The sequence below is a fragment of the Saccostrea cucullata genome, unplaced genomic scaffold, assembly GCF_032062105.1.
Source record: "Saccostrea cucullata isolate Sc308-1 unplaced genomic scaffold, CSIRO_AGI_Scuc_v1 ctg1167, whole genome shotgun sequence".
Lineage (NCBI taxonomy): Eukaryota > Metazoa > Mollusca > Bivalvia > Ostreida > Ostreidae > Saccostrea > Saccostrea cuccullata.
The window spans coordinates 53,888-77,514 of NW_026917984.1; the positions used below are offsets into that span (position 1 = coordinate 53,888).

General features: G+C 33.9%; 1 pseudogene; it reads right to left on the bottom strand.

The window, feature by feature from the left end:
- Positions 1–7,581: 7,581 nt before the first annotated feature.
- LOC134273148 (uncharacterized) lies at positions 7,582–8,393 on the bottom strand (annotated as a pseudogene).
- Between the last annotated feature and the right edge of the window lie 15,234 nt (positions 8,394–23,627).

The window sequence follows — 23,627 nt, forward strand, 5'->3', positions numbered from 1 at the left end:
TTTTACAAATATTTCACACTGTTTTTCAATCTAGAGCATAAGTAGAGACATCATGCCAAGTTTCATGAAAATTCAACAATTAATTAAGATTTTACAGCATTTACAGTTCTATGTGTAATATCCTTAAAAAATGCTCCAATCTAGCCAAAACTGCACCCAAGTTTTGAGTCAAATTTTAGCCTATTAACACATTTATACCATTCTAATCACCTTCATATCTTTAAATACATATAGTCAAATCATAATCATGCACTTAATTGGGTCAATTTCACTTATTTTAAAAAATTTATGTATTTCCGCACAAAATATGACCACTTTTCACCCTCTAATTCCATAGTTTCTCCAGAAATGACAAAAAAATGAAGTTCACAAATACGCCGAAAGTAGTAAAATAAAAAAGTACTGATTATTTCCTGTCCATTGATGTATCATTCATGAAATTTGGACTATGAATGAAAAAGTTATAAGCCTTTATAATCCTATATAGAATCATTTGTTTCAAAGCAAGTTTTATACCAATGCAAATTTACTCATCTATGATGTCACAATGACATCATAAAAATGGATAGCTCAATACATGTGTATCATTACTTTTCCCGTACTTTTCATTTAAGACAAAATCAGTGCTTATATACTATTATCTACTTTAAAAAATAAAAATATGTGGTGTTGCAGATTAAATAAATAGTTCAATAAAGTTGTTTTGTTTCCATGGTAACCTTTTTGTAATTTGTAGGAAAATGAGACGAAATTTTGAATTTCCTGACAAATCGCATAATTTTGACTGTCAAATATTCATGAAATTTCAATTCTTATATCCGTGTAATCTGAATGATGCATAATTTACAAAACAAAGATGTAGATCTAATTAATTTGAAAATCTTAAATAAGAAAAGAAAATCTATATGAGCTGCAAAATGTATATAGCAGTGCATGTACAGATTAGTTAAAGCTAAATACTTTCACATTCTGATCACCTATTTAATATGTAAATTTCCTCACCCCCACCATCCCCCCACTTCAATGAATTTTTTTTTTACAAAACTTAAACTTACATATTTTGTCGACTGTCACATTTTGCTGGTTCTTTTTCAAGATGTATTCAAATGGGTGTGCATTTGCTGGCCAATAGTTTTAAACACCATCTGCATGCACCTCAATACATATTTTTCCTGTACCAATCACCATGAACCTAAAAAAAAAATCAATACAACAAATGGTACAACATCACATTTGCAGACAGACAGACACACAGACATTCAACACGTACAATTTTACCATATTCCTTTTATGCCCATTACTCGAAATTAATTAATTTAAAAAATGATTAATTTGCTCCCACCTGAAATCACACTGTTTACATTGGTAATTAAGTTAATTCAGCAGAATAGGTAAAAATCATGTTTTACTGACAATGATTGAACATTCAACAAATATATGTAATGCAATTGCTAAATAATCCGAGAAAAATCAGTTAATGAGCATGTTCACACACATCGTTTAACTCCCAGACAACTGTACCCAGCTTGACCGCGCAACTGATCTGAATTGAAATGATGTATGTCAAGTATGCATATGTGATGTGCCGATCATCGACATGTTCCAAAAACATTAAATTGTTATTTACAAATATTGTACTAAGGTATACCTCTTACCTCCTGTGTAAAATACAAATGCCCATCACCTATATACTGCTTAACACTGCCCTGAACAGTTTTGATAACTTTCTGCTAAGTCCACTTTCACTTCGACCTTGACCCCGATTGAATACCGATCCCGAACTCATTTGTGAAGTTTTGTGTATTGAAAATAAACCACAGTGGAGCATGTATTTCTACATAATTGCTTTTTAATCAAATTATACATTTACGATTCCGAATAAATAAATTATATAAATCAATACATTTAATCTACATGATACATGTGTAAACAATGGGTGATACATGCTGACTGTTCCGGGGGGGGGGGGGGGGGGGGGGTAGACACTTTATTTATGAATCAATTTGTTTAAAAATGTGTATCAACAATAAAAGAATTGTTTTTTTCATAAATTTGAACAATTAAAAATAATAGAAAACAACAACTTTGAAATAAATTCAAGATTTATGACATCTTTCACTTACTTATAGGCTTCCTAATATGGGTACAGTCCACTAATTGTTTTTCCATAGGCGACAATGGTAACGTTCCTTCTCATAGCGATGTCCCTAATTTTCGTTCGGTAGTGAGTGACCCCTCAAATCAAAGCACATCAACTTGTCTTTCCTTGGTTAAAATCTCGAGGTGGCATGTCAGATTCGTTTTCCGGCAAAATGCGTCTGTCTGCGGGAACCTCTAAAAATGAAAGTGAAAGTAGGGGAATTTCAGAATTCTCACTGGCGTTATAATACACAAAATAATTCGACTGATCTTCTTGATAAATTACATTTTCAAAGCTTTTTAGGTAGGAAAGATACTCCTTATCAACAAGTGTGAGGCTCAGTTCAGTACACCTGCCCAATTTTTTTTATGCAAGTCTGCAATTTAAGGAACTTGTAATTTTTTCTGCACTACTTTCTTCTCCTACCGATTCTAAAAATAATTAGTGGGATGTACCCAATATGAAAAAGCATTTTTTGGATTTTACAAATATTTCACACTGTTTTTCAATCTAGAGCATAAGTAGAGACATCATGCCAAGTTTCATGAAAATTCAACAATTAATTAAGATTTTACAGCATTTACAGTTCTATGTGTAATATCCTTAAAAAATGCTCCAATCTAGCCAAAACTGCACCCAAGTTTTGAGTCAAATATTAGCCTATTAACACATTTATACCATTCTAATCACCGTCATATCTTTAAATACATAGAGTCAAATCATAATCATGCACTTAATTGGGTCAATTTCACTTATTTTAAAAAATTTATGTATTTCCGCACAAAATATGACCACTTTTCACCCTCGAATTCCTAGTTTCTCCAGAAATGACAAAAAAATGAAGTTCACAAATACGCCGAAAGTAGTAAAATAAAAAAGTACTGATTATTTCCTGTCCATTGATGTATCATTCATGAAATTTGGACTATGAATGAAAAAGTTATAAGCCTTTATAATCCTATATAGAATCATTTGTTTCAAAGCAAGTTTTATACCAATGCAAATTTACTCATCTGGGTACAGTCCACTAATTGTTTGTCCATAGGCGACAATGGTAACGTTCCTTCTCATAGCGATGTCCCTAATTTTCGTTCGGTAGTGAGTGACCCCTCAAATCAAAGCACATCAACTTGTCTTTCCTTGGTTAAAATCTCGAGGTGGCATGTCAGATTCGTTTTCCGGCAAAATGCGTCTGTCTGCGGGAACCTCTAAAAATGAAAGTGAAAGTAGGGGAATTTCAGAATTCTCACTGGCGTTATAATACACAAAATAATTCGACTGATCTTCTTGATAAATTACATTTTCAAAGCTTTTTAGGTAGGAAAGATACTCCTTATCAACAAGTGTGAGGCTCAGTTCAGTACACCTGCCCAATTTTTTTTATGCAAGTCTGCAATTTAAGGAACTTGTAATTTTTTCTGCACTACTTTCTTCTCCTACCGATTCTAAAAATAATTAGTGGGATGTACCCAACTGTCTGAAGAGCCAACATGGCTGAAAGCGCTAACAGTAAAGATTTTATTTAATTTGGACTGCAGCATTTTGTTTTTGTTTATTTAAATATTTTTTACTGTACCAAGGATTTAACTTATCAACTTATTTTCTCCATCGTAAACTCCTTCGAAAATAAATCTTTTCTTGACTAATTTGAAAAACAACAACAATTAGTTTAGGTTAGGTGCGTTCGTTACAAGATCGCATTTATAAATATATCAATAATCATATATTTTAATGGCGAAATATGTAACACAATATTAATTGACACCTTCATCAACAAGAAAACATAACTGTACACGTATATAATAATTACATATAATGCGTTGCATAGTTTGTAGGGCGGGGATGGGATGGAAAATGTATGTCCTTGAAATCTTGTAACGAACTTCGCAATGACCAAAAACACGCCTGAAACACTATTTATAGTAAGCGCCAAATCACTCGTGCATGCAAAAATTACTATGAATAGATCGGACATTTCCGTAAAACGAAACTCAAAAACGAAAAGAAATTCATTTATTTTCTCCCTCGTAAACTCCTCCGAAAATAAATCTTTTCTTGACTAATTTGAAAAACAACAACTATTAGTTTAGGTTAGGTGCGTTCGTTACAAGATCGCAATCAAACAAAAGTGTTTAGTAATATTTTCTACAAACCCAGATTCATTGACACATAAAGCTTTTTCTGAATACTCTCTTCAATGTACACATCCTTTGCTTTATCAGTAGACCATCGACCATGAACTTTAAGAAGCCTATCGGGGACATTATTGTTGGAAGCGGCGGTACATGTAGCACCCCCCCCTCCGCAAACTATGCAACGAATACTTAGAACTATCAAGGCCAATACTGCTTAATGCAGATAACAAAATTTCTCTTGCTTTAGTGTAAGACAAAGGTTTTGACGTATTACAAGACTTGTACACCCCTAAAGATTTCATAAAATTTATACGTGTAAACAGATAATCACTTGAAGTAATGTTCAGCTGTAATTAAACAATATTCTTGTTTAACCAAGAAATCGGACACAAATCATTCCCAGTTTTTGCAATGACAATTATGTTCCCTCTTCTATACACATCAGTTTTACTTTTTGATCTTTATTTCTATGTACGCATCTTTCCATTTGATGTCACACAAACGAATATTTGACAATTCACTATAACGTAGAAAGCCAGAGAATCCCAATAGGCACATGAGAAATGTTCGTAACTTCAAAGCATTTTCCGGTTCCTTAAAATAATCATCCTTGAGTTTTGTTAGAATTTCCGTGGTAATTGGTTCTTTCTTAATCACCGGTTTTGAGAGAATTCTTTCCTGCCTTCAATAATAAGCTTTAGAAATTGATTTTCACATGGATTTTCACAAGATGCTTGAGAATGAATCCACTTTATGCTATAAAAGTAAGCATCTAACACTGAAGACGACACTCTTTGCTGGATCACGCTGCCGAGAAAGAGGGAAACAGTAGACACAGAAGCGGGAAGATGTTGAAAACACCAACTCTCAAATCGTCTAAAGTAAGAATCATATTTTTTTGATTTGTTGAGTCCGATTTCGCACACTTGACGACCTGAGGCAACCAATCTACTAGAGCACCCAGTTGAGGATGTTGTTTAAACTTCAAAACATCACACCAGTGGCCTTGACAGTTCTGCAGTATCTGTTAATATATCAGAATAATTAATGATTAGATACAATCTAAAGAAATATGGCTTAAAAACCGACAAAAATAAACGCACAATCCAATATATATCGGAGTACAGTCCTCTATATAACTATATATAAAGAGAAAACAGTTATCTCTTTTATCCACCATGCATAATTCAAAGTCTAATATAAGAGAAAACAGTCATCTCTTTGGGAGTACAGTCCTCCTCACATAATTATAGTTCTAAATCCATCATAATCTTAAGAGAAAACAGTCATCTCTACTCTCTCTCTCTCTCTCTCTCTCTCTCTTTATTAAATGTTCATATGCACATGTAAATTAGTTTGACGTAACATCTATTTTTAAAACAAGCACATTACTGCTAATCTTTTCTGCTGCGAAAATACAATTTTTGTCAGAACCTGCGCTGAAAGAATTTGAAGGCTTTTCATACTCAACATATTTCTTAATAAACCATCTAAATTTTCCTGAAATATCAACAATAGCTGGCCAAAAAACAGAAGATTTCCATTTAGGTACTACTAATACCCCCTTAGCACCACAATGAATGATATGATTAATAGATTTGCTAATCAAATGTATCGGAGGTACTAACTAACTTAAATCCTGAGACCAATCGAATGCAAAAGCATCAACCCCACTGGTACCTGGCGTCCAAAACTGGGAATAAAATTTATTGACTTTGAAATTGAAAGAGCTAGGAAAAAGTGTCGCAAGTAAATGGACCCCAAATGCGATCAAAATATTTAAAAATACTCTGATTTACACCCCAGTCGTCAAAGTCGAAAAACTTGCTATAAAAATCTGTTTCTTCATTGTGTTCTCTGGGAATCTACGCTACAGATAATTCTATATTATTCAACAGACACATGGAATAAATAGAAAAGGCTAATTTTTGCAATTCATCTTTCATGCTACCTGTTTGTGTAATTTTAATTACATTTTGATTATCTGAGTATAACTTTACAAATTTGTTGCTCAGTACATGACTAAATGTCTTGATGAAAAGAAAAACTGTTTTTAATTCTCTGTATGTAGAACTTTGTGTTTTTTCAAAATCGTCCAACATTGCGTGAAAATACTCTTTGTTTGAATCGAGCATTACGCCAGCTCCGGCGAAATCGCTCGCATCAGAAACACTATTCTGTCTGGACTGCGGAACCAAGGAGAGATAACTCTATTGGGCATGTACAACACATTTTCAAGCCAAAAATCTAACTCGTCGGCTGCCGGCTTAGGTATTTCCATAATTTGATATCAAAAAGATTTTTGACCAATAGCAATAGAAAGATGCCTTGTAAACATGTGACATATTGGACCTAAAGCAAACTTGAAAGAAATAATAGAGCCGACAACTGACGCTAAATCCCTGACTGAAACGTTCTTTTTAGTTTTTATGTTCAAGATCTTCACACGCAGGTTTTCTAATTTGTTATGTGGAATGCTAATAACACCTTGACACATATCCCACTCAAATCCCAACCAGTCTAATTTCTGAGAAGGTTTCCATACACCTTTTTCCTGATTAACAAGAAAACCTGCGCGCGATAGATCCGCCTGAATGATGTTTGACATATACATACAATTTCCTTTTGTGTCGCATAACCAACCGTCGTCTAAGTACATAATTATAGGAAAAGAACAAGCTCTCCAATGTGCTACTAAAGGTCTTAATGTTTTTTGTGAAAATGTATCCTGCAGAACTTAAACCAAAAGGTAATACTGTGAAGACAATCCCTTTAATTTTCCGAGAAAACCCTAGATATTGATAATGCTCCGGGTGAATATTAATATGATGGTACCCACTGGTTAAGTCAAATTTTATCATAAAATTCCCTTTTTTAGCAAAGTTTAAACCTTCTTTTGTCCCCTCAAATTTTACCTTTCTTTTCATGAGGAAAGAATTAACATGTCTTAGATCCAGTATCAACATTTGCTTTTTGTTCGCTGATACGGAAACTGTTAATGGATTAACACAAAAAGGAGCTTGAAAGCATTCCAGAACCAAATTTTTTTTCAAAAGATCAAGAATAGAAGTTTCTACAAAACCTGAATTATCTAAAGCAGATTTGTTATTTTTAAGAAAAATTGTTTCAGGAAAACTTTCAAACTCTAATCTGTAACCGTATTTTACAACATTCAGAATGTAATCAGAAGGTTTCAGTACATTTTTCCAAAAATAATGCGAGTTTTTCAAGCGATTTTTTACAGAACTTGTGTTCTCAAAATCTGACTTAACATCGAGCAAACAAAATTCAGCACAATACTCAACTTTACTGTTTTCTGGGTTCTGTGGAATCTGAGGTTGCTGTGGCCTCGGGAACTCTGATTGGCCGTGCTCTTTGCTGTAGGTCTGTGTAGGGACAGAATTTGCGAAATGCCCGGGGAGTTGACAGTACAGGCAAATGACGTTGTTTCCCGGCACTTGGTAATTGGGTCTGAAGTATGAAGGATTGACCCTGTTGTTATACTTTTGGTTGTACCCGGTGTACTGCTGAAATCCCGCACTCCCGCGAAAAAGCTGTCTAGGGGTGAGACCGTCGAAAATCCCGGGCTTGGTCGACTGAGGCTCTTTACTGTAAGAGAAGTATCTTCTCTTCTTTGCGGCTGCTCTAGAAATAGCGGCACGGAGTTTAGATGCGTCCTCAGGATTATCATGCAAATCAGAGTCAGTGTACTCTTTAACGGTATCCCAGCCATGTTTATCGGCTATACGCAGAATTTTATTCCTGTGGTGTAAAGCTTCTTTTTCTTTGTTAATGATTACAAAAATTTCACCAATGTCGTTTATAGACAACTTTTTCTCAATCAAATCCAGAGCTCGGAGCCTTTCTTCATTGAATTTGAATTGTAGTTTGTTACCTTCACTCTGTAAATCACAGGAATCAGCACTTTTATACTGGAATTTTTCTTGTATTTGAGATGCAATGTCGACTCGTTGTTTTTCTAGTGCAGTTTCAATACGACGGTTGAAAAGCCTGACTGCGTCTGTGGCGTTAAAATCTCTATCTTCAGAATTCCTTGGTTCTAAAATAATTGGGTTTTGGACATTGTTCTGTGATTCATTTTTCTCCGAATCGCACATATTCTTATCCTGGACACTATAACGTATGTCCTTGAAATCTTGTAACGAACTTCGCAATGACCAAAAACACGCCTGGAACACTATTCATAGTAAGCGCCAAATCACTCGTGCATGCAAAAATTACTATGAATAGATCGGACATTTCGAAAAGAAATTCATTTATTTTTTGACTGGTACAAGATCAGGATGTCGCAGACAAGAGCCAAATCAGTAGCGGAAAATACTGGGATAGAAAGGATTTTAGAAGAAATCTCCGGAAAATTATCAATTCTTTGTAGTAAATACGATAACTTTACTACTTCATTACTGACTATGGAGCAGCAAACTCTTGAATACAGAGAAAAATTGGACCTTTTGCTGTCACATAGAGAACAATTAGAGAACAATGAAAATAGAGAATACATTTGGGGGAAATTCCTAATACAAATGTGCAGGAAATATTTCAAGAGTGGAGTGATCTTAATATTGAAAAAGAAGCTTACAAAAGGAGAAACCAAATGAAAGGATTATGGTTCAAACTTCTAAACCAAAGAGAACAAGCCTATTGAAATGCCATAAAAAGCGAAAGTTTAGCCGACACCTATAAGGAATGGAAAAACTATGAAAATGTTATTTTTCCTAGAAAATTCCGAGTTGAGAAATAACAACAGAACCAAGTGAAGAAACCAAAATCCGGATCAACCTGGCACTTCAAAGATTTGAAGTCGAAATTACACTGCTTCGCCTCCGAGTTCCGAAATACAAAAACAAGTATGAAAATACTGACGCCATTATGCTGGAGGAATTAAACAAAAGAAGTAGTGGCAACGTTTGTAAAAAGCTGATGGAGTTATGGAATAACGATGTTACTCGGGAGGAGGAAAAATCTCAGAAGATATTGGAATCAAAATCTGCATGGTTGAATCGATATGAGATCAACTATAGGAAAGAACCAATAAAGCCTAAAAAGATAAAAAGAGCACCGGCAATAAAGAATAAACAACAAAATAATCGGGAACAACAACCGACGTACTGAACATCGGTCTACCACCAGGAACAGAGAAAGTGGTCCAAAACGTCTATCATATGCGGATGCACTGAGAAGAGGAAAACCACACCGTGGACCCCAAAATAATTCAACAAAGTCGTCAAAATAATACCATAGGCATGGTCAAAACAGAGAACATGATCAACGCAGAATTGATCGAAGATTATTTGCTAGAGGTAGAAATGCACCCAATAAGGCAAACCATAAAAACTCGTGGAGAAACGCAACACAAGAAACAAATTAAGTTCCAAGGAACTCTTCCTTTAAACAGAGGACAACTCAGAGGGACGCAAGGAGTAAATCATCACAGAATTCCAGGAATTCTTTTTTAGGACAGGGTTGGTCCCAAACGAAACGGAAGAAATAATTAACAATAATTCTACAATACCCAAAAATTATCAACCTATCACAACGAGACTTAAATAGTGATGAAATAAAACTTCTGGAACATGGTTTAAAATTCACGCCTACGCCAAAGTCTGATAAGGTTGATGTCGTTAAGGACATAGAAGAATTCTGCCGTAAATTACGCTTGAAGGATTTTTTTTCAAAATAAAACCGATGATGATATATCTCTAGTTAAAAATAGAAAAGGTTTCAGGCCACCGCTTAATAGAGATAAACATTTGGAGGATTATATCTCATGTCTCAAAAAGGCAGCTCACTCCAACATGGCGGATAAAAAAGGTAACGTCAAATATTTCACATAATCAATATCAAGCAATGCAAAATCTTAAAAATGACCAAACAATTGTCATAAAAAGTGCCGATAAAGGAGGTGCTATAGTAATTATGGACAGAGAACATTATAAAGAAATATCCCTATCTCATCTCCAGGATAATCAGTTCTATAAGAAACTAGAGCAAAATACAGATCGACACACTATGCTCAAAATAAAAAAAACTCACAAAGAAGTACCAAGGTAATATCACGAAAAATGATATTGAATACCTTACGGATTTCTAAGTTAAAACTAGCCATTTGTATGGTCTTCCGAAAATACACAAATGCAAAGATATCCAGGAAAATGTCAAGAAATTTAATTCTACATACATAAAACTTCCTAGACCAAATGATCTTAAACTGAGGCACATCATTGCAGGACCCGCATCTAGTACACAAAGATTACCGGTAAGCAATCTACTAGATATAATCTTAAAACCACTGTGTACCAAAGTGACCAGTTACGTGCGTGGTGATATGGATTTCCTCAACTATATTCCACAAACAGTACCAAGAGAAACATTACTTCTTAGTTTTGATGTTACCAGCTTGTACACTAATATTACGCATGAGTTAGGAATTGAGGCGATCAAATATTGGTTGAATAAATATCCAGAAGAAATCGACAATAGAAACTTCATTTTAGAAGGACTTAGAATTGTACTAGAGAAAAATAATTTTCTGTTTGATGATGAAAATTATCTACAAATCAAAGGTACTGTCATGGGCACCAAAGTCGCCCCTACATATGCCTGTTTAGTAATGGGAATTTTAGAAGAAAACCTTTACAACATTTGCCGGAAACATTTGATCTAGACTTTACGTAGTACATTAAAGAGAACTGGAAAAGGTACTTGGATGATTGCTTCATCTTTTGGACAAAGAGTGATGAGGATCTTGCAAAATTCCATTTGGTCATAAATGAGTTACACGATTCTTTTAATTTCACAAGTGACATGAATCGTGACTCACTTCCTTTCCTTGATATACTTATAATAAAAAACGGAGAGGATATTTCTACAGACCTATTCTGTAAAGAAACAGATACCCATCAATATTTGGACTTTCACTCTTTCCATCCGTCACATACAAAAAGGAACATACCATACAATATGGCGAGACGTATTTGTACAATCGTGACCGATTTTTCTCTACGCTTTAAAAGACTCCAAGAACTTAAACAACACCTGACGCGACAAAATTACCCAATGAACCTTATTGAGGACGGAATCAACCGGGCAAAAGACATACCTATAACCCAATTGCGAAATATTCGCCATCCAGAGGAAAACGGCGAAGAGAATATTCCATTTGTGATAACTCACAACCCCCGTAACCACAATATTCTCAATTCAGCAAAGCGATTTTTTCCAATATTAGAACAATCTGAAAACATGAAAAATCTTCTGGACAAATCGTCAATTATTAACAGCAGAAGACAAGCACCAAACCTGAAAAGGATATTAACCAAAGCAAAATTTTCCTCTAGCAACCAGAGTGTCGTCAAAAAGTGTAGTGACCCCCGATGTGGAACATGTGATTTCATTCAGGAGGGCGAACAAATTACACTTAAAAACGGGAAAGTTTTTAAAACCTAATACCAGTATGAATTGTAAATCTTCAAATTTGATTTACTGCGCAACATGCCCAACCTGTGGCGAATATTATATAGGGCAGACAAATCAACTTAACGCACGAGTGAGGGTACACAAGCAACATATACGGGACGAAACTGTCAGATGCACCCATTGTTCAGAACATTTTGCCGAGTGTGGTAAAGGGAAATTTAAGATTTTTCCGTTTTACAAAATGTGGACATCGGATGAAATCGCCCGTGTTACCAAAAAGGACTACTTTATAAGACTTCTTAAACCAAAACTGAATTGCAAATGACATTATGTATAATTCACAAAACTTATTTTATTTCTATGCTTTAATTATACATTCTTTGACTGCGCAAAAAAAAGTTCATGCAGCCGCTACCACAGACTACATTGTGACGTCATAATGGCTAAAGTTATCACGACGTCATTAGACACGTTCTTGACAACGTTTTGAATTTTTTATAACTGTCTGAAGAGCCAACATAGCTGAAAGCGCTAACAGTAAAGATTTTATTTAATTTGGACTGCAGCCTTCTGTTTTTATTTACTTAAGTATTTTTTACTGTACCAAGGATTTAACTTATCAACTTATAAATGTATATATATATATATATATATATATATATATATATATATATATATATATATATATATATATATAGAATTGGTCTGTGCCCTGGCCGGTGTCGGGGGCTTTTATATTTGTTCCTCTCTGAAGAGGAGTTCCTAACCCTAGTTCCCCACGGGTCTGTTATGTTAAACATAAGAACCATTGCTTTTATAGCCCCCTCCCCAGACTGATGATTAGTAGATAAGTAGAATGATGGGTGAACTAAGGGGGATTTTGTAAACAATAAAATAAAGAATGCTAAATTGGTACATATAAATTTTAATTTAAATAGTTGTGTTTATTCTTTTAAGGCGAATTTCAATGATTTAATTTCCCTTTTTTTCTCTTTCATATTAGAAGCAGCATTGGAAACACCTAGGAATCTGTTTTTTTCGTTAGCAGATGCTATAGGTTTGAGATTTTTCTTATTCTTGGCTTACAATAATAAAATCTACTAAATAATGATTAAGTGAATTAAGCAAATATGATAAAGATTGCTTATTCAGTACTTTTGTTTCATAGATAAATAGTATTTCTGTTTTATGCTAAACATAATTTTTTTTTCAATTTGTACTGTTAACCACCATTATTTTCTTAATGATTTACTCAGACCATTTAAAAAATCATAACATCATTTTATGAACACAGATATCCCATTTATTATTCACATAATTTGAATTAGAATTGATAAATATCGTTTTTTTTTTATATCGAATAGAACTTTTAGAAGGATTGGACCGACGTGGAGGTAGGTGTATTTTATCCAGTTATTGAAATAAATTCTTACACATTTTTTCGTTCATATTTTCAATCATAATTACTACAAAAAGTAACTTAAAGCACCTTTTAAAGAAAATCTTCAAAAATGTTTTAGCTCACATGAGCCGAAATCCGTCTGTCCGTCTATCCGCCCGTCTGTAAACTTTTCACATTTTCGACTTCTTCTCAAGAGCCACTAAGACAATTTTCACTAAACTTTGTAGAAAGCATCCTTGAGTAAAGGGGAATTCAAATTGCTAAAATAAAAGACAAAGTCCCCTCAAAAGGGGGAGATAATCAGGAAAAGTAAAAAATATAGGGTGGGATCATTAATAAATCTTCTTCTCAAGAACCACTGGGCCGGAAAATCTGAAACTTGTGTGGAAGTATGGTATTGTAAATTTTAAATTGTTCAAGTAATGACCCCGGATGTTGGGCGGGTCCAAAAACGGGGAATCAAAATTGTACTTTAAATATATAGGATTTAAAAAAAAAATCTTCTAAAGAACCACTGGGCGATGAAAGCTGAGACTTACGAGGGTTGTTCGAAAAGTTCGTGGACTCCTGTCATCTCATTTTTATTTAACGTCAATTCTAACCAAAATTAGTAGAAATATTTTAACAATAATTCCAAATAATTAAAAAATTAATTTCAAGTGCTAGAAAAAGGTTTTTAATAAGTGATTATTAAATTAAACTGTTGAAATGTATATGCATAGTATTTTTAAGTTATTCTTGACGCTTTGTTTTTGACGTTACATTGTTGTTAGTATGCTCCGCGGGTACAAAACATATTGATTTCAAAATGAAATAAATTACTTTCTATTAAATCGAATGAAATGAAACACCACACATCAACAAAACAATTTTTTACACAGAATTTTAAGCATATTTTAAATTTCTTGAAGCTACATGTTGACATCATCCACGAACTTTGAAAAAACCCTTGTATGCAGAGGCATCCAGGGACAGTGTTTATTCTAAATTATTCAAATCATGACCCCTGAGGGTACGGCGGGGCCACAATAGGGAATCAAAGTTAAACATTGAAATATATAAGAAAATAAAGTGTTTTTCTCAAGAAGCACTGGGCCAGGAAAATTTAAACTTAAGTGAAAGCATTCTAGGGAAGTGTATGTTTCAATTATGGCCCCCGGGGTAGGTTGAGGCCACAATTTGGAATCCAAAGTTTACATTGAAATATAAAGGATTTTTTTTAAATCTTCTTCTCAAGAACCACTTGGCCAGAAAAACTAAAACTTATGTGAAAGAATTCTCGGGAAATGTAGATTTTATATTTTTCAAATCATGGGTAGGGCGGGGCTGTAATAGAAAACCCAACTTTTACATTGAAATAAATAGGGAAAATATTTCAAATTCTTCTTCTCATGACCTACTGAGCAAAAAAGTCTGAAACTTGTATGAAAGCATCCTAGGGTAGTATAGATTTTTTATTGTCCAAATTATGACCGGTGTGTATTACGAAGGGAGAAATCTGGTATAGAACGGCATAGTTAATGCTCCTCGGGTGAGCGATGTGGCCCATGGGCGTCTTGTTTATCATTAAGATAAGATGAAAATCCGAAGAATGTGTCGTTGTAATTAAAGGATTTAGCTGTTTTTGTTTATCATTAAGATAAGATGAAAATCCGAAGAATGTGTCGTTGTAATTAAAGGATTTAGCTGTTTTTGAAAGATGCTTTTTAAAATCTTAAATACTTTTCAAATTATCTCTACATATTACATATAAGAAACAATTTATTTAATGATGTCTTATTTTGAGGTCACCTGAGTAAACTCAGGTGACCTATTGCTTTCCGTTTTCGTCTGTTGTCGTTCGTCGTGCGTTAACATTTGAACATTTTCAGCTCTGACACCACTATACAAATTTCAACCTATTTTGGTATATAGCATCTATGGGTGAAGGGGAGAAAAGTTTGTAAATTTCATGGTCCCTGTCCCACAGGAACCTGGGGGTGGGGCCCAATCCACTAAAATTAGTGCAATCTTTAAAAATCTTCTTCTTTACTCCTGGAAATCAAGCAGTCAAACTATTGGTATGAGTATAATCAGCATTGAGTTCTCTACCAAAATTGAGAGATTCATGGCCCCAGGATCAGGGGTTCTATAGTACTAGGGCGGGATTAAAAAGGTTATATAGTGAAAATGCATCATTTCTTTGAAATTTTTCTTTGTAATTATTCTTTGTTGCTCCTGGGAACTAAATAAACTAACCAAGTGCATAGGGGAGTTGAAAATGACTGCCTCTTCTCAAATTGTAAATTTCATGGCCCCAGGGTTAGGGGTTCTAGTGCTAGAGCGGGGCTGTATAGATAATATTTTAAAAATGCATACATTCTTTGAAATTCTTCTTTTCTGTCCAAAGGCATAAAATAAACTAACCAAGTGCATAGTTATGTTGAATAAGGCTGCCTCTTCTAAATTTGTGAATATCATGGCCCCTGGGGCAGGGGTTCTTGTGCTAGGGCGGGGCTATATAGATTATATAGTGAAAATAAATCATTTCTTTGAAAATCTTCTCTATTCCTGAGTATTAAATAAACTAACCAAGTGCATAGTTATGTTTTTTTAATCATTTACTTAATATATGGATATCATACAATACATTGTGTACAAAGAGTTTTTTAACAGCAGATATAGTTTTAAATATTGAAAATATATCAATTGTAAAAATCTATACATAATAGCAGAGACGCAAACATCTGTGATCATTTTGTGCATAATAATTAACTATTATAAATTATAAATTATATAAATATCTTTGCTTTGTTTATTTAATTTCAGTACAGTGAAAACAATGACAGAAAATAAATTAAAGAAAATTACAGACGTATATTTTTCGTAAGATACTGTTAATATTTGAAATAATACTAGTGACATTTGAATATAATTTATGACCCTTATTGCAGTGGAAATTTGTATAATAAAATAAGAGTCCATCAAATCCCACTGCTACTTGTACTGAGGGCCAGGTCACCCTTCAGTATGGGTCCATAATTTACATGTGTGAGAAAAGAATATTACAACAGTATTTCAGATCTAAAACAAAAGAAATTTACATTTTGTTTTTATTACATGTATGTTTTAATCATTCATAATATTCTTTATAACAAAAAGTGCCCATCACATTATACAGTCTTACTACATGAATATGATAATTTGGCATTAGGTTTAAGAGTTACCGGTAGTTTCTAAAAACTCTATTGTTGATTTAAATAGTTTTAGTAAATTCTCTTTTTTATTATCCTCCTTTTGTTGGCAGTTCGAAGGGTTGTAAAATTGTAAAGACAAATTGGATTTGATTTCGTCTTTTAAGGCAGTGTTTATACTTAAATAATTTACTTTTACATTTTCATGTTTAACTTTGTTTCTCGTTTTCCATATAAACCACTAAAAATGTATATTAAAGTGTTAATAAATATTCTTGAGAATAGTGGTTCCTTTTAGTAGCCTAAAATTGTTGTTTGTGGGTCCAGCTCCATATTTTCATTTAGGTCTAACACATTGAGTATTGTGTCTTCTATTAATTAAAGTGTTGGTTTGACCAACCTACAATGAAAAAATAAATGTTGTTGATTTTCCCTTTGGTTTACACATAAATTACATATACCACTGGACATTTCAAGTTTGCATAATTTATCTTCAGTGTACAAGATTTTTACGGATTCTTTTCCATTGAAATTCTTGAATTCCATGTTTTATTTTTACTTTTGTTATACTTCCCCAAACTAAATTCCACTGTATGTTGATTTGTAATATTTTTTCCCATTTTTCTTGACAATTCGGTACTGTTTTCTTATTGATGATTTTTATGCCTTTTAATCTAATATCTTCATATTTTACTACTTTATTAGTAGCTCTGTTAATGTGAAAATTATTTTCCAACTTTTACGGGATTTTTGATTCATCATTATCGACCAGGCTTTGTCCTATCATTATTTGATAAAATGGTTTGGATATAGCAGCTTTTATTTTATTATATTCAAATATCCAACACCTTTGTCTAGCATTTTATTAAATATAATGCTATTTTGTGTAAAACAGTTGCCTTCATTGTTCCAAATGTCTCTGATTTTTAATAACATGCTTTTAATAAATGATGCCACATATAGTGGTCTCCCTTGCAAGTGTATAGTTTAATACCTATTCTACCACGATTATCGTAAACTTCAAAGGAAACCGCGGGACATTATTCTCCAATATTTACATTTCCAATAAATTTCCCCTATGATTCTTTACAAAATAAAATGCGGTATATTTTCTCATTAACTACATTAGGTATGTATCACAAATAAGCATGAATATCTCCATTGTTACGTCATAATACCGCTCTTGACGTCAAAAATTCGAAAAATATAGTGCACACTGTTTTGTTTTAAAAATGACAGTTGAACGGTGTAAATTTATGGAAAGTCATCAGAAAAATAATGTAAATATAAGAAATGAATTTAATTTGTTGAAGATTCATTATAACCTTATGAATCTTCAAAAATTAAATTCATTTCTTAAATAAATCACGAACGTCATCAAAAAATTATCAGATCAGAAACACGTATCAATCAAATCTTAGCAATTCAATTGCATGTTTGGCTGTAGGATGAAATACTTGTTTAGACCGCATCGATGTGTCGTCTTTTTCAGTATAAACACTGTAAATTGCATCAAGATGCTGATGAATGTCGGTTTTTATAGCTAAGCGGGGCTATTCCACGGACCTCCCTACACATTAAACAACGTGATTTTAGCAGTGAAACAGGAACATGATTTTGTTATTGTATATTCTTTTTAACTGATCAATACATATTACGAACATATTTGTAATTTTATAAGGCTATTTTTAATGTAACGAAAGCTCAAATCGTCTGCATTCTATGTACAGGTAAGCAAACAAATTTTACCTTTGGTGTTAAATGAAACAGCGTAATCTAGACATGGTGACCTAATTCGTTTCTCTATAGAGGAAACAATTATCCCTAATTTAGCGTTTGTACCATACTTGGTAAAATAGAAATAAAGTCCTTGTTGTCGTGAATGATGCAGAATAACCTCCTCGGTCTCGAAATGTTGTTTGAAATATAAAAGCCTCGGCTAGCGCCTCGGCTTTTATCTTTCAAACAACATTTCTCGACCTCGGAGGTTATTCTGCAACATTCACGAAAACGCGGACTTTTTTTCTTAAACAATCTCTTAAACCTCTTACAAAATTGGGAATCTCATTGCCCCAGGGTCAGAGGTTCTTGTGTCAAGGCGGGGTTATATTAATTATATACTGAAAATAAATAAAATCTTTGAAATTATTTTTCTCTGTTTATTAATATTAAATAAACTAACCAAGTGCATAGTTATGTTGAATAAAGCTGCCTCTTCTAAAATTGTGAATATTATGGCCCTGGGTCAGGCGTTCTAGTGCTAGGGCGGAGCTATATAGTGAAAATGAATTATTTCTTTGAAAATCCTCTTCTCTGTTCATAAGTATTAAATAAACTAACCGAGTACATAGTTTTATTGAATGAGGCTGCCTCTTCTGAAATTGTGAAGTTCATGGCCCAGGATTGGGGGTTCTGGTGTTAGAGTGGGGCTTTATTGAATACATAGTGAAAATGCATAAAATATTTAAAACATCTTCTTTTCTGCATCTGGGTATTAAACCAATGAACTATCTAGCTGCATGGATATGATTTCAGGGCCCCTGGGTCAGGGTTCTTGTGTAAGGGCGGGGCTTTTATGTTTATATTGCGAAAATGCATGAATTCCTTGAAAATCTTTTCCTTTGCTCCTGGATATTATGTCAATGATCTTTTTACATATTCATGTCAAAGAAAGCAGCTTCTTCCAAAATGGTTAATTGTCGGGCCCTGGGACTGGGTACTTAGGGGAGGGGGGGGTGTACAAAGTCTGAAAATAATGTAATGCTTTGAAATCTGCACTTTGGTATTAATCAACAACATGATGAAATAAAAAAAATTATGAAATTTCCAAACTTTTGAAAGATGTGGCACCAAGTTCAGTTGTTCCTGTGAGATGGGGTGCATAAATGATAAAGTAGAAATACTTTTTCTTTTAATTAATCCAAGAACTCTATATCTACATGGTGTGAAAATCAGATATGTAAATGTAGTTTATGTAAATATCAGTACGTTCATGCTGCATGAAGTGACGATGTCTGAGTACCCTTTCTAAGTGTTCTTCTGTATGAGTAAACAGTCTTTTAAAAAATTTCATTTTAAACTACTGAAAATGTTAGATAGTACAGCTGATGATTGTAAAATGGATCCCGATAGAGGACCTTGATCAAATATGTGGCTTTTGATCGTACAGTCTCTCTCTCTCTCTCTTAGAACGTTGCCCGAAGAGCCCTGCTCCGAGATGTACATCTCAGATGAGAGCACTTCATAAAGAGTCACTATCACTTTACAATGCATAATTTTCATTTACATATGAAACAAACAATTCAGATTTAAGTAAATAAAATGTGCGTATATGTTGGTAAAATTTTCCTGAGTAGCCTTTCTAAGTGTTCTTCTGTATGAGTAAATAGTCTTTTAAAAAATTTCATTTTAAACTACTGTAAATGTTAGATAGTACAGCTGATGATTGTAAAATGGATCCCGATAGAGGACCTTGATCAAATATGTGGCTTTTGATCGTACAGTCTCTCTCTCTCTCTCTCTCTCTCTCTCTCTTAGAACGTTGCCCGAAGAGCCCTGCTCCGAGATGTACATCTCAGATGAGAGCACTTCATAAAGAGTCACTATCACTTTACAATGCATAATTTTCATTTACATATGAAACAAACAATTCAGATTTAATCAAATAAAATGTGCGTATATGTTGGTAAAATTTTCCTGAGTACCATGAGATTTGGTGCCGAGAGAAGCGAGGGACCAAATCGAATGGCGAGGGAAATGTTTAATAACATACTTAGTACACGCTTCACACGAGAAATTAAGCCCTTTGTGTCTCTGTCTATTTAATTACAAATCTTTGTGTGTTTCTTATTATTTTATCAAAATAACGATAGTTTGACCCTGACTGCTGCCATTTTATACACGCCCAGATGTGATAATACCCTCGGGATAATATCTACCTGTTAGCTGACGCTCTACAGTGAGTAGTTTTCAAACACAATACAGGTTCATTTCTACAGATTCTAAAATCTCTGTATGAAGATAGTCCTGTCACTTAAATGGATTTAAGTATGGAGCATTTTAGTTTTGTAAAATTATTAAAAAAAAATTTTGGTGCTATAATTTATAATATCCTCCTGAAAAGCAAAGAATTCCACAGAAAACGAAAAGCAGGAAAAGGAAGGTTGACGGTTGGATATACATGTACACTACTTGAGCAATAGGACGGTTCCTACGTATTTGAACATCTTTAAAAATCATAAATATACTTTTTGCTGTGTCCTAATCAGTCCATATCTGTTTAATGGGAATCGAAGAAAAAATTAAATAGTAAGTAAAATTTTATTGTTCCCACTTTTTGATGCGATAATTCTGAAAGTACGGTAAGTACCGATGTAAATGGTAAATCCTAAAAATTAAATAGATTACAAGAAATTTCTCAAATTTCTCATTTAATTTTGACATTAATTTCATTTTTTTTCCATGTTTCCATTTTGGTTAGAACTGAATAATTCAGGAAGAAAGACAAGGGAAGAGAGAGAGAGAGATCTCTGTTCCTGTAATAATTTATGTAACTGTGTATATTTTTTGACTGTGTAGCACATCAGGTCCATTATTCATTGTCTGGTGACCTTGCCCTGTTTCCATAATTGTAACCTATCATTGGTAATGATTGGTTCAATAATTATGCACACAATGACAGAGTCACCCAACCATGAAGCTTAGGCTTGGGGTGTACCATGTGATTTGGTAGCAGCAAAAAGCCTTTGTTCGAGGTGTGAAACATGTGCTAAAATAAATTGGGACCATAGGCACTCCCCATCTTAATTGTTAAAAAAATATTTCTCTACTATACAATCTGTCGTTGTCGTTGTCGTTGTCGTCGTCGTCGTTGTCGTCGTTGTCGTCGTTGTAAACTTTTCACATTTTTATCTTCTTCTCAAGAACCACTGGGCCAATTTCAACCAAACTTGCTACAAAGTATCCTTTGGTGAGGGGGATTCAAGTTTGTTCAAATGAAGGGCCATGAACTTTTCAAAGGGGAGATAATTATGAATTAGAGAAAAATGAATGGCATTTTTAAAAAATCTTCTTCTAAAGAACCACTGGGTCAGGAAAGATGAAACTCATGTGGAATCATCCTCAGATAGTGTAGATTCAAATTTGTTCAAATCATAACCCCGGGGGGTAGGGTGGGGCCAAAATGGCCGATCAAAGTTTTACATAGGAATATATAGGAAAGATCTTTATCATTTTCTTCTCAAGAACCACTGGGCCAGGAAAGATGAAACTCGTATGGAATCATCTTCAGGTAGTGTAGATTCAAGTTTGTTCAAATCATGACCCCTGGGGGTAGGGTGGGACCAAAATGGCCGATCAAAGTTTAACATTGGAATATATAGGAAAAAAAAAGAACCACTGGGCCAGGAAAGTTGAAACTCATGTAGAATCATCCTCAGGTAGTTTAGATTCTAGTTTGATTAAATCATGACCCACGGGGATAGGATGGGGCTAAAATCGCCAATCAAACTTTAACCTTGAAATATATAGGAAAAATCTTTAAAAATCTTCTTCTCAAGAACCACTAGGCCAGGAAAGATGAAACTCATGTGGAATCATCCTCAGGTAGTGTAGATTCAAGTTCGTTCAAATCATGACCCCCGGAGGTAGGGTGGGGCCAAACGGCCGATAAAAGTTTTACATGGGAATATATACGAAATACTTTTAAAATCTTCTTTTCAAGTATACCAAAGCCATGCTTAGTGATATTTATAGGGAATCATCCTCAGGTAGTTTAGATTCTAGTTTGATTAAATCATGACCCCCTGGGGGTTTAAAATTCAAGCCCCCTCCCCCCTCGCCCTCAGTAAACTTTCAGTTCTGATCTGATATGTGCTTTTTTTCTAGCCAATTGCTCATGTGAGTGATGTGGCCCCTGGGCCTCTTGTTTTTGACTGGTGTGCTTTTTTGCGAATAGGTAGCTAGGTTCTTGAAATATGGGTGGACGCTTAACAGAGAAAAATTTTGATTGGCCTAATTTCAAAGTACTTCGCTCAATTTTCTCAAACTATTGTTTAATTGTATTATAATTTATCTAGCATCATTTGTTGTAAACCTATTTAATTTAATAACCCGTTAATTACATTATTTACAATTATTTCTTGATTAAAACGATGTAGCAAAAGGGAGATAACTCTGGACATTTCACATGTTCTAGAAGCTTCCGTCAATATTGAGATCGGTGATAGACAAAATTGATTTGCACTTTCCTCTCTCTAATCGGTTATCACAACTTATTTCTTTAATATCATTTAAATCAAGTTTTGATTGAATAATTCAGTGATGACATTTTATGAAATAAATAATCGATTGTTTGTTGTCAGTTTCATTAAAATTTGCCAGTATCTTAGATCCGCCAACCGGAAACGCCACCATACTCACATTGATGCTGTTTCCTGGCTGTTTTCAGAAAATTTAAGTAGACCTTTAATTTTATGTAGGATAATTACTATCCGAGAGAAATCTAAAAAATATAATTTTATGGACATCATCTTGTATGGAGTGTAGTATTACAGGAGTAAGTAAGAACTCTGGTGCACTCGTTTCGGAGTTTATTTGCAGATTGCATTAATTTATAAGTATAGATTGGTTTTCTAAAGCTGTATCCATTCTAGTCTTGTAGTATATTATCACTCTGACTGAGACACTACACTTCCTAAAAAATAATTCAATATAATTCTGATTTTTCAAGTTATCTTTAATCCCCATTTTGAAGCTCATTAGACCTTGAAGCTAATGCTTCAATATCAAGAAAGAGAATGCACAGAGCTGATTTCATGTGCCATGTTGTCTTGTTCAATTCATAATTTTTCACAAGTCAAAATTATTTTTATGCATGTTACAGTATCGTGTTAATTGTGTTTTAGGAGTTATCGATCTTCGATTGATTGATTTTTACACACACTATGTTTGAGCATGCGAAAGGCGCCACTTGTAATTTCCGATGTACAAAATACATAGTTAGAAAACGTGCTCGTCGTCTTGTGACCATTTCACTTAATCTTTGCATCCAGAAAACATATTATGCATGCTAGAAATAAACAAAGGTTAAAATTTGTATAAAAGAACAGTTGATTTTACTTGAATTCCAGCTTATACAGTGCTGTATATTAACAATATAATGAATGCGTAAACAACTTCCAGTCAGTTTTGTCCAATGATTTGTTTATCTCTCGCACTAAAAAGCTCACAAATATCAAAGGGAGATGATTAAATTTTAAATTGAATGTCTGCTATTTTTGTCCCCCGCTTTCGCGAAAGCGAGGGGACATTAAATCTCATTCGTCTGTCTGTCTGTCCGT